At 35.1% G+C, this 11,423-nt stretch overlaps 1 protein-coding gene and 1 non-coding gene across 16 annotated transcripts in view; one reads left to right on the top strand and one right to left on the bottom strand.

Moving 5' to 3' along the window:
- Nucleotides 1-11,423, bottom strand: part of RALGAPA1 (Ral GTPase activating protein catalytic subunit alpha 1) — a 269,144-nt gene that overhangs the window by 232,400 nt on the left and 25,321 nt on the right. Inside the window, exon 1 of one of the 15 annotated variants that reach the window (XM_045059802.1) lies at nucleotides 2,487-2,516. The exons of the other annotated variants lie outside the window; for them this stretch is intronic. The gene's annotated coding sequence lies outside the window, so the exon portion shown is untranslated. Of the gene's footprint in view, nucleotides 1-2,486; nucleotides 2,517-11,423 lie in introns of those variants that run through there. 15 annotated transcript variants of the gene reach the window in all.
- Nucleotides 9,123-9,267, top strand: LOC111561263. The gene has a single exon (XR_002743600.2). It is a non-coding gene; the product is annotated as a U12 minor spliceosomal RNA (small nuclear RNA).

Below are 11,423 nucleotides of genomic sequence, written 5' to 3' on the forward strand. Positions count from 1 at the left end.
ACTGAGTGCTAAAGGAAAAGTATAAGAAAATCATTGGGAAAATGTTAGCAACACTGATTAATTAAAACTTTGATGTGCTCAGTAAAGGGGGTGAGCATTCCATTTTCTTTTTTCCTCTTTTTCCATCTCCATTATGAACTTCTCTTCCTCTGTACCCTCCCTTTAAATGTTGAGGTGTATGAGGAATATGTCCTCTTCCACCTTCATTAAATACTGCAACTTGAACTCTATCTACATACAAAAATACCTCTCAAACCCATAGCTGCTATTTCACACCCTCTCGAGTATGAGTCTTATACACTACCTATCCAATTACATCTTCCACAGATATCTCTCACTCAACTTGCCCCCCAAATGAATCCACCTTCCTTCATCTTCTCTAGCTTTTGAATGAGTTTGAAATGAATTTCAGCCTTCAAAGAGAGGTTGGTAGTACCACCTATCTCTGAAGGCTGGCATTCATTTTCAGACTCATTCCCCTCTCTTTTGGGTTCTGTCCACCATCCCAGCCCACCCCCCTATCCCTCACCAAATCATTCATTTCCTTGCCGAGTTTACCTTCCTAAATACTTCTGCAATACATTTCTTTCTCTCCGTTCCCTACTGCCCACCACCCCCCATCATTTAGTTTCATACCTTGTGGTCTCTTGCCTGAATTTTATTAGTCTCTTATCTACTAGCTCTCACGCCATTCTCGCCTTTTTATCCATCCTCCAAATATTACTACCAGAATAATTTAACTGTATCATTGATCTGCTTCCAGGGCTTTCCAATGCAAACAAGATAAATCCCAGGCTCATTCAGATGACATACTAGCACTATTTTTTTTTCATTCTGAACTACTCACTACCTTGTCTATTCCCCACTACACAGTAAATAATGTCACAAAATAAATTTACATCCATACAATTAAATAGATAACCACTAAAAATATTCATTAAAAAAACACTTCTATGAAATGGAAAAATATTAATAAGAACTTCTATTTTAAACAAACAGAAATAGACTATCGAATACAGAGAACTGGTGGTTTGCAAAGGGGAGGGAAATGGGAGCAATGGGCAAAAATAGGTGAAGGGGATAAAGAAGTATACACTTCCAGTCATAAAATAAATAGGTCACTAGGATGAAAAGTACAGTACAGGGAATATAGTCAGTAACATTGTGATAACTTTGTACAGTGACAGATGATAATTATACCGATTATGGTGAGCATTTTATAACACATGTAATTGTCAAAACACTATGTTTAACACCTGAAACTAGTAATAATATTGCATGTCAAGTATATTTCAATAAGAAATAAAAATTAAAAGCATAGAAATTAAAAAGTTAAAAGCAGGTTAGAAGTAATATCATTGAGTTGGTGGAAGAAGGCAATTCAAAAATCTCCATAAAAGCAATAAAAACAAAACCAAAAACAGTAAAAAATTAATATTTTTAGAAACCTAGAAATTAACCAGAGGATTATTAACAACCAGGAACATTTGTTCAAGGATAATGGATAAATCTTAATAAGAACAGTGAGCTTAGCGGCATCTCAAACTTACCCTATTCCCATCCTTCTCTCCCCCCTCCATAACAGCCTTGAAAAGCAATAGCCCACAATCACAGTCAAGAACCAATACCCTAATCAGTCCCAGGAGGAGTCAAAACAGGACAGGAGCCTTTTCAAACCCTCAACTTAAGAGAATTATCAGTATTTGACTTATCTAGCTTCTCCCTGGACAATCCCACTTGCAAAAACTGTCCTTATTCGACTTAACTCAGAGTCCACACAATCCAACAGCTTCTTCCCTGGGAACATCTGTTGAAAACAATCAGTGGCAACTGTTTAATAACACAGCAGCCTGAGGCAGTAATCACTGATGAGGCAAATAACAAGCTAACCAATAAAAAAAGATAATAATAAATAAAAACCAGGCGCACGCGCGTGCGCGCGCGCGCACACACACACACACACACCTGAAAACAAAAACCTTAAAAAGAAAAGCTAGGGAATGAACTATCCACAGGTAACGTTGAAAATTTCAGACAATTTAATGGGAATACACAAGGCCACCTGTATGCATAAGGCTGCAAGCATGCTCTGGAAAGACTAGAAAAAGACCTAGGTTTTCATCTCTGGCTGACCATCAGATTCTACACAAGAAGGATGTGAAAACTAAAACAGAATTGTAAACTGTCTGGTTAATACTGATCGTGTCCCCGATACACACACAGAACCCTTTGGCAAAGACTAGAAGACTTACTGATCCAGGCTTATATGAAGTCTCTATTCAATCTTTAGCAGACCATGAAGGTAAACAAGCAAAGTTCTGGTCATGTAGAAGGAAAAAACAGACTGCAGAGAGTTAGTTCAGTAAAGTCATTACAGAAACACACAGCAACAACAACAAACAGAAATAACAACAACCCCTGGGAAGGAAGCAGAAACTGGTTGCCAGAGTTGCTACATTATTTAAAATATCAAGATATCGAGGCACCTGAGTGGCTCAGTCGATTGAGTGTCTGACTTTGAGGATCTCACAGTTTGTGAGTTAGAGCCCCGCATCGGGCTCTGTGCTGACAGCTCAGAGCTTGGAGCCTGCTTCAGATTCTGTGTCTCCTTCTCTCTGCCCCTTCCCCGCTCATGCTCTGTCTCTCTCTGTCTCTCAAAAATGAATAAACGTTAAAAAAAATTTTAAGTAAATAAATATCAAGATATCAACAAAAATTGCAAGACACACAAAAAAAACAAAGTATGTGCCATATAAAGGACAAATTAAAGTTAAGAGAAACTCTCCCTGTAGAAGCACAAAAATTAGATTTAATAGATGCCACCAACTATTTAAGTATGATTAAAATAACAAAGGAAACCATGTCTAAAGAATTTAAATAAGCACAGCAAATACACAATGCATTAAAAAAAAATCATTCACCACGATCAAGTGGGATTTTTTCCTGGGATGCAAGGATGTTCAATATTTGTAAATCAATCAACATGATACACCATATCAATAAGGATAAAAACTATATGTCATTTCAATAGACACAAAAAAGCATTTGACAAAGTGCAACATCCACTCATGGGAAAAAAACAACAAAGCAAGTTTAGAGGGAACTTCAATATAATAAAGTCCTTATATGAAAAACGCACAGCTAACATCATACTCTATGGGGGAAAACTAAGAGCCTTCCCCCTAAGGCCAGGAAGAAGACAAGGATGTCTGCACTAACCACTTTTATTCAACACAGTACTGGAAATCCTAGCCACAGAAATCAGACAACAAAAAGAAATAAAAGGCATCCAAATTGATAAGGAAAAAGTAAAACTTTCACTACTTGCAGAAAACATGATACTATATATATGACACCCTAAAGACTCCACAAATAACCTACTGGAATTGACATATGAATTCAGTAAGGTCACAGAATATAAAATCAATATACAGAAATCCTCTGCATTTCCATTAACTAATAATAAAGTAGCAGAAAAATTAAGAAAACAATCCCATTTACACTGCACCAAGAATAATAAGATACCTAGGAAAAAGTGTAACCAAAGAGGTTAAAGACCTGTACTCCGAAAACTATAAAACACTGAGGAAAGAGATTGAAGATAACACAAAGAAACAGAAAGACATACCATAATCATAGGTTGGAAGAATAAATATTGTTAAAATGTCTATACTACTCAAAGTAATCTACATATTTCACGCATTCCCTATCAAAATGCCAACAGCATTTTTCACAGAACTAGAACAAACAATCCTAAAACTTGTATGGAACCACAAAAGACCCTGAATAGCCAAAGAAATCTTGAAAAAAAGAAAAAACTGGAGGTATCACAATTCCAAACTTCGAGTTATATTACAAAGCTGTAGGGACCAAAAGAGTATGGTACTAGCAAAAAAAGAAAAAAAAAAAAAAGACACAGATCAAAGAAACAGAATATAAAGCCCAAAAATAAACCCAGAATTATATGGTCAATTAACCTTCGATAAAGAGAAAAGAATATGCAATAGGAAAAAGTCTTTTCAACAAATGGTGTTGGGAAAACTGGACAGCTACTTGCAAAAGAATGAAAATGGACTACTTTCTTACACCATATACAAAAACAAACTCAAAATGGATTAAGAATCTAAATATGAGACCTGAAAGTATAAAAATCCTTGAAGAGGCACAGGCAGTAATGTCTCTGACATTGGTCATAGCAACATCTTTCTAGATGTGTCTCCTGAGGCAAGGGAAACTAAAGCAAAAATAAACTATTTGGACTACATCAAAAAAAAAAAAAAAAACCCTTCTGAACAGCAAAGAAAACAATCAACAAAACTCAAAAACAACCTATTGAATGGAAGAAGATACTTGCAAATGGCATATTCAATAAATGGTTAGTGTCCAAAATGTATGAAGAAGCTATACAACTCAACACCAAAAAAACACAAATAACCCAGTTGAAAAATTGGCAAAAGATATGAACTGATATTTCTCCAAAGACATACAGATAGCCCTTAGTCACATGCAAAGATGCTTAACATCACTTATCATCAGGGAAATGCAAATCAAAACAAGGCAATATCACCTCATGCCTGTGTGAATGGCTAAAATCAAAAACTTAAACAATAAGTGTTGGCAAGTATGTGGAGAAAAAGGAACCTTGTGCACTGTTGGTGGGAATGCAAACTGATGCAGCCACTGCGAAAGACAGTATGGAGGTTGCTCAAAAAATTAAAAAAATAGAACTACCCTATGATCCAGTTATCACACTACTGGGTATTTACCCAAAAAGAACAAAAACACTAATTCAAAGGGATACACGCACCCCTCCGTTTATGGCAGTATTATTTACAATAGCCAAACTATGGAAGAAGCCCAAGTGTCCATCAATAGATGAATGGATAAAGAAGATGTGGGGTGTGTGTATATGTATGCATATATACGTGTACATATATGTACACACACAACACATATATATATATATATATATATACACACCATATACACACAATGGAATATCATTCAGCCATAAAAAAGAATGAAATCTTGTCATTTGCAACAACAGATAGATCTAGACAATATAACGCTAACTGAAATAAACCAGTCAGAAAAAGACAAATATCTTATTATTTCACTCATTTGGAATTTAAAAAACAAAACAAATGAAGAAAAAAAAGGGAGAGAGACAAAATGAAAAACATCTGAATTGTCAAAATAAAAAGTCAGCTAAGCCAAAGACAGGTTAGTTGATTATCCAGTCCGAGGAAGAGTATGAAAAAATAATGAAGAAAAATGAACAGAGCCTCAGAGCCTTGTGGCTCACCATCAAACATACCAATGCGCGTATAATAGGAGACCCAGAGAAGAGAAAAAAGAAACAAATCATTATTATTTCAAGAAATAACAGCTGAAAACTTCCTGAATTTGACTAAAAACATTTGTGTGCATATTCAAGAAACTCAATAAAATCCAAGGGGAATAAAGTCAAAGAAACCCATACCTAGACATATTACAACAAAACTGTCAAAAGACAAAGAATCTTGAAAGCACCAAGAAAAAAGCAACACATCACTTAATAAGGAAGCCCCAATAACAAAAATATCTGATTTTCATTAGAAAGCATGGTGGCTAGGGGCACCTGGTGGCTCAGTCAGTTAAGCATCCAGATCTTGATTTCGGCTCAGGTCATAATCTCATGGTTTGTGAAATGGGGTCCTGCTGATAGCACAGAGCTTGCTTAGGATTTTCATTTTCTCTCTCTCTCTCTCCCTCTCTCTCTCTCTCTCCTTGCCCTTCCTCTGCTCTTGCTCTCTCTCAAAATAAATAAATGAACATTAAAAAAAATGGTGGCCAGAAGGCACTGAGATGATATAGTCAAAGAGCTCAAAGAAAAAGGCTGGCAACTAAAAATTCAATATCTACCAAAACTTAATTAAACAGAAATTAAGATATCCCCAGGTACCCAAAAACTAAGAATTCATTCCTAGCAGACCTACCCTATAAAAAATATTGGAGGGAGTCCATCAGGCTGAAATGAAAGGATTCTAGATTAATTCAAATCCATAGGGAATTTAGTAGCACTAAATGGAAAATTTACAGCTTTAAATGTCTAAATGAAAGTAAAGATCTAAAAATCAATAATGCAATGTTCCACCTTAAGAAACTAGAAATCAAAAAGTAAAAGCAAATTAATGCTAAAACATGCAGAAGGAAAGAAATAATAAAAACTAGAATGGGATTATTTGAGATAGAGGAAAACACACACACACACACACACACACACACACACACACACACACACACAGAAACATCAATGAAACCAAAACTGATCCTTTGAAAAGATCAACAAAATTGACAAACCTTTGGCCAGACTGTCCACGACAAAAAGAGAAGATTCAAATTACTAATTTGGACTGGAAAAAAGGACATTACTACCAACAGTACAGAATTTAAAAATATGATAAGGGAATACTATGAGCAACTATATGCTAGCAAATTACATAACCTGTAAGAAATGGACAAATTCCTAGAAAGACATAAAGTACCAAAACTGACTCCAATAAGAGAAAATCTGAGATCTATAAGAAGTAAAAAAAAGACTTATTAATAAAACTGATGTGAAAGAAAAGCCCAGAACCAAATGGCTTCATAGGTGAATCCTGTCAACATTTCCAAAAAAGAGAGAACACTTCCCAACTCACTCTATGAGGCCACTATTAGTCTCATTCCAAAATCAATCAAAAAAACTACAGATCTATATTCCTTATCAATCCAGACACAAAAATCCTAACAAAATACTATAAAACTGAGTATGAAAAATATGAAAAGTACTATACACCATGACTAAGTGGGATTTATCTCAGAATGCAGGGTCAATTCAAATCCAAAACTCAGTCATTGCAACACATCATATCAATATACAGATAAAAACCCACATATAATAGTCTCAATAGACACAGAGAAAGTGCTTGGCAAAATCCAACACCGTTTCATGATAAAGACACTCAAAAAATTAAGTAATTTCCTCACCCTGATAAAGGGCATCTATGAAAAATCCACAGCTAACTTCATACTGATTGGTGAAAGACTAAAAACTTTACCTCTAAACACATGAACAAGACAAGGATGTCCCTCCCCTTTTGCTACTGTTACTCAACAGTGTACTAAGAGTGCTAACCAAAGAAATTAGACCTGAAAAAGAAATAAAAGCCATGCATATTATAAAGAAGCACTAATCTCTATTCACAAATAACATGATCTTGGATATTTAAAAAAAAAGTCCTAAGGAATTCACTCTCACACACACACACAACTGTAAGAGCTAAAAAACAAGTTCAACTAGGTTGCAGAATACAAAATGAACACACAAATCAACTGAATTTCCATCCACTAGCAATGAATAATCCACAAATGAAAATAAAAAAACAATGCCATTTACAATAGCATGAAAAGAATAAAATATTTGTGAATAAAAGAAATTAAAATTTGTACACTAAAACTATGAAATATTGCTGAGAGATCATAAAGACCTAAACAAACTGAAAAACATTACTTGGTCATAGACAAAGAAGAAGTAATACTGTTAAGATAGAAATACTCTCTCAAATATATCTAACGATTCGATGCAAACTCTATCAAAATCGTAAGTGGCTTTTTGCAGAAATTAACAAACTAATCCTAGGGGTGCCTGGGTGGCTCAGTCAACTGAGTGTCCGACTTCAGCTCAGGTCATAATCTCTTGGTTCTTGAGTTCGAGCCCTGCATGGGGCTCTGTGTTGACAGCTCAGAGCTTGGAGGCTGCTTCGGATTTTGTGTCTCCCTCTCACTCTGTCCCTTTCGAATTCACACTCAGTCTCTCTCTCTCTCAAAAATAAACATTAAAAAAAAAAAAACCCTTATCCTAAAATCCATAGGAAAATACAAGGAACCCAGAATAATCAAAACAATCCTGAAAAAGAACATCAAAAGCTACAAATTTCCAGTTGTAAAATAAATACATCACAAGGATGTAATGTATAGCATGGTGACTATTCCTAATAATACCATATTGTATATTTGAAAATTGCTAAAAGAGTAGATCTCAAAAGTGCTCACCAGAAGAAAAAAAAATGTTTGTAATCACATATATGGTGATGAATGTTAACTGGACCCATTGTGATGATCATTTCACAATATATACAAATACTGAACCATTATGTTGTATACTTCAAACTAATGTAATGTTATAGGTCAATTATACCTCACTTTTAAAAAAATAAAAAAAAGAATAAAAAGACCGGATGCTTTCAAATTTCTAAACTTACTACAAAGTTACAGTAATCAAAACAGTGTGGTATTGGGATAATAGATATAGAGATGAATACAACAGAATTAAGAGTCCAGAAATAAGCTCTTACACTAATGGTCAAATGATTTTCAACGCAGGTATTAAGACAACTCAACTGGGATAAAAATATGTGCAAAAGAATGAGGTGGATGGAGTGCCTGGCTGGCTCAGTCAGTTGAGCAACTGACTTTGGCTCAGGTCATAATCTCACGGTTTGTGAGTTCGAGCCCCGCGTTGGGCTCTGTGCTGACAGCTCAGAGCCTGGAACCTGCTTCGGATTCTGTGTCTCCCTCTCTCTCTGCCCCTCCCCGACTCATGCTCTGTCTCTGTCTCAGAAATAACCATTAAAAAAAAAAATTTTTTTAAAAGAATGAGGTGGAATCACTATCTCATACCGTACACAAAATTAACTCATAAAGCCTAAATGTAAAACAAAAATTATAAAACTCTTAAAAGAAACATGATCTTGAACTAGTCAATTATTTCTTACTTATGACACCAACAGCACAACCAACAAGGAAAAAAATAAACTGGACTTCATCAAAACTCACAACTTTTTTTGTCTCAAAGGATACTATAGAGAAATTAAGACAATCTACAGATTTCTGAAAATACTTACATATTAAACATTTTATAACGGCTTACTATCCAGAATATGTAACTCAACTATAGAATGAAACATAATTCAATTAAAATTAGCCAAAGGATTTGAATAGACGTTTCTCCAAACAAGATACACAAATGGCCAATAAACACATGCAAAGATGCTCAACTTCATTAGCCATCATGGAAATGTATATCAAAACCACAATGAATGCCTTAATGAGTAAGGAAAACAATGATTCAAGGTGACACCCAAATTCTGACTGCTAATGTGAGACAAATTTTGGAATGGGTAAAGTTTGCCCCTAAGGTGACTTGTCTACTTTGCAAGATGCCTTGGAATCGCCATCTGCCCATGCCCCGCTTAACACTGAAAGAGCAGAGTGGTATGAAGATAAGACTGAAGAAATGCTGGTTTCCCATAAAAAACTGGATTGGCCTCCAAGGAAAAAACAAAAACAAAACAACCACGATGAGACACCACTTCCCATCCATTACAATGGCTATACTCAGAAAGATGGATAATACCAACCATTGACAAGCATGCAGGGAAATGTCTGTACACTGGTGATGGAATATAAATAATACAGCTGCTTTGGAAATGGTCTGGCAGTTCCTCAAAAAGTTAAATACAGAATTACTGTATGACCCAGCAATTCAACTCCTGGAATAGTATATACCCAAAATTAAAAACAAAACGATATAAATGTTTGTACATAATTATTCCTCATAGTCAAAAAGTGGAAACAACCCAAATGTCACCAACTGATGAACAAAATGTGGTATATCCCTAAAACTGAATTACTATTCAGCCATAAAAAGGAATGAAGTACTCTTAAATACTAAAACATGGATAAACCTTGAAAACATTATGTTAAATGAAGGAAGCCAAACACAAAAGACCACGTATGTTATGATTCCATTTATACAAAACATCTAGAATAGTCAGATTCATAGAGATGGAAAGTAGATTAATGGTTGCCAGGGGAAGAGGGTAAGGAGACATGGGGAGAGAATGCTAAAAGACGTAGATTTATGTTTCTTTCTTATTTTGATAATCTATTCCTTTTAGTCTTATATTCAACTCCTTGACATCCCAATTTGTCAGATCTGCTCAACCTTATCTGGCTAACTGAATCTGAAAGCTAGAACTTCTAGGCTAGTCTGAAAAAGAATTATGAAAAAGAATTTAAAAAGTGCTGAAAAAAAGTACTTCTTTTCTAAGTCTAGAAACACGAACTGTTCTATCACCAATTACTGATGTTTACTGTGAACAAATGCATTACCTTCACTTTTACAGGATCAAACACTAGCTAGCTCTTAGTATACTGCTATTATATAAAATAATGTCTCTCTCTTTCTTTTAGTTGAGTGGTCAGAAATAGAAGAGCAATCAAAATACATTGCTACTATCATTCTGGATCCAGTTCTAGACCTCTCAAATAGAAAATAATTTCTCACTTCCCTACACTCAAAGGCATCCTTTTGCATACTGAAAATAAACATAAGCGTGTTTGAAAAATATATTACAATGAATAAAGGAAAGTAAATGCTATTACAAATTCCTACCATCTTTCTCTTTTATACTCATTTCATATTCGACATGATTCTTTTATTGTGCCATCAACCCCTTTACTCCTTTGCAGTTGCCTGAAATCTAGCAAAGCACTATATATTTATTCAAATGGTTGCTCAAATCCATCATCTTCAAAGGAGTTTTAATTTTTTTTAATGTTTATTTATTTTTGAGAGAAAGAGAGAGTGAGCAGAGGAGGGGCAGAGAGAGAGGGAGATACAGAATCTGAAGTAGGATCCAGGCTCTGAGCTAGCAGCACAGAGCCTGACACAGGGCTCAAACTCACAGTCCATGAGATCGAACCTGACGCAGGGCTCACACCCACAGACCGTGAGATCATGACCTGAGCCAAAGTCGGATGCTTAACTGACTGAGCCACCCAGGTGCCTGCCCCAAAAGAGTTTTAAAGAAATAAGTTACAGCACAGAGGCATAATTATTTTCCTTAAAGATATATTACAGTAAACGGCATGTTTATGAGCAGCAGCTTCTTGTAACAATCAACTTGCCTTTATAAGGCTCCAAAGACAACTGATGGAAAAGGAAAGGTGATTGGGAACTTTGAACCTTCTGGTTTAAAAGAACTCAATGACAACATATTTTTGTTAACATAAATGTACCTTTTACTAGCAATTTTACTTCAAAATAGTTCTGGGTGGGGAAGGAAAGAGTACTGTTGCTAGGTAACACAATTTAAGGATTTCCTTGTGTTTAACTGAAATAAAATACCAACAATGAATTTCCTTTCATTCATTCAAATCTTGTTTCCCCAAAATGTAACTTTTAAATAATTTTCTAATTTGTCCCTTTTTAGTAGTTTAGAGACTGAAAATACAGAATCTAAACCATTATCATTTGGCCATTTGCAACACGGATGGAGCTCAAAAGTAGAATGTTAAGCAAAATAAGTCAGTCAGAAAAAGTCAAATACCATTAT

Source organism: Felis catus, chromosome B3 (assembly GCF_018350175.1).
Source record: "Felis catus isolate Fca126 chromosome B3, F.catus_Fca126_mat1.0, whole genome shotgun sequence".
Taxonomy (NCBI): Eukaryota; Metazoa; Chordata; class Mammalia; order Carnivora; family Felidae; genus Felis; species Felis catus.